The sequence below is a fragment of the Arachis duranensis genome, chromosome 5 (genome assembly GCF_000817695.3).
Source record: "Arachis duranensis cultivar V14167 chromosome 5, aradu.V14167.gnm2.J7QH, whole genome shotgun sequence".
Taxonomy (NCBI): domain Eukaryota; kingdom Viridiplantae; phylum Streptophyta; class Magnoliopsida; order Fabales; family Fabaceae; genus Arachis; species Arachis duranensis.
In genome coordinates this window covers 94,431,923-94,433,459 of record NC_029776.3, presented here as the reverse complement: position 1 = coordinate 94,433,459, position 1,537 = coordinate 94,431,923, and positions in this window count along the sequence as shown.

Genomic DNA, 1,537 nt, shown 5'->3' with positions numbered 1-1,537 from the left:
GAATCCATTATCTCTAAACTCCAAACTAAAACAACTAATACATCTCAATAATCCATTTTTCTGTGGAAAACTTAGACAAATATAATTATTTTCACCCATGTATGATTTTTAGGTGACGTAGCAATCTCCACGCCTACAAAATTGTTTTCACACCACTTTAACAAATTAATTTTGTGGATGGCTAAACAAGAAAGTTTTTATTTGTTTGGTTTATCACCGGGTCTAATTTGTCGCGAGTCAAAACTCTATTTAAAAGTTTGTTACTGACTAATGTGTTATTGCATAACTATTACTGTACCAACCCAATTTAATTATTAAAAGAAAGTAAATACTAGTTTTTAGCTTTTTTTTTTTGGTAAATACTAATTTTTAGTTTTTACTTGATTTTTTTGTCTGTTTTGAACAAGAATATTTTCACAACAAAAACAAAATATTTTTTTTTTGGGGGCCTGGATAGTCATTTAAAGTTTTCTCATTGTACCGTTTTTTTACAGGATTCATTGTAGCCTTCTTAAGCTTTTGTTTGTTTTTTGGTCTGGTCTTTTAAGATTTGTTGTTATTATGTGGTATCAGAATACAATCTGAGGTCCCAAAAAAGGAACCAAACAGAGCCCAATCCACCCAACTACTCTAAAGAGAGACACCTGCTGCAAAGTCCTAAAGACTAGACTCATTAAAAAACCGACTTCCTTCTTGACATTTTATAATTTCTTTCTTACAAAAACGAAAACAAAGAAAAGCAGAAATACTCTATAATTTTTATAAACTTACGGATCAAATTCTTCTAAAATGAGAATATTAGTAAAATAAAAAAAATTAATTATCTTTAAGTTAAGATAATAAGACTCACATCACAAAAATAAACTCAATAATAATTAAACCATCATTTTATTATTTTATTAATTTTTTCACTTAATTTATTTTAAATATATCACATATCATATCATATCAAATAGCTAGACGGTTGTTATGGATAATTGCTGTTGATTGGGTCGAGCTCAATTATATGTGGAGAGTAGACAATCGAGTAGAAAAAGCTACATTATTGGAGCATTTCACTATTAATAACTACTTAATCTGTGTCAAGTGTCGCATAATATTGCCTTTTAGAAGGACATTATTTTGTGACAAGTAGGGGGTCCACAGTGCATTGGAAATTATTTTTATCCTTGCTTCTAGATTTTTCAGAGAGTAAGAGTTATGATTGGAGATCGACATGCCTAGCTAGCCATATGTAAATATCATCGTGGAGAACATTGAGTTATAACTGTATGGACATGGATAGTTCTTTAACACTTCTGCATGTATACCAATTCGCATCAACCTATGTTTGTGACCCTTTCTTAGAATTTTTCTTCTTTTCTTTCAGCTTGGAAAATTGAGTTGAAGTGGAAAAACATGCACGAGATACGAATCGTGGCATCACGGGTGTACACGAATTAGATAGAATCGGATATAGTTAAAAATTTGATCCGTCGCATAATTTTCATCGGATATAATATTTGCGTTTTTTAGTGTCAGATTCGATTCGATCCGA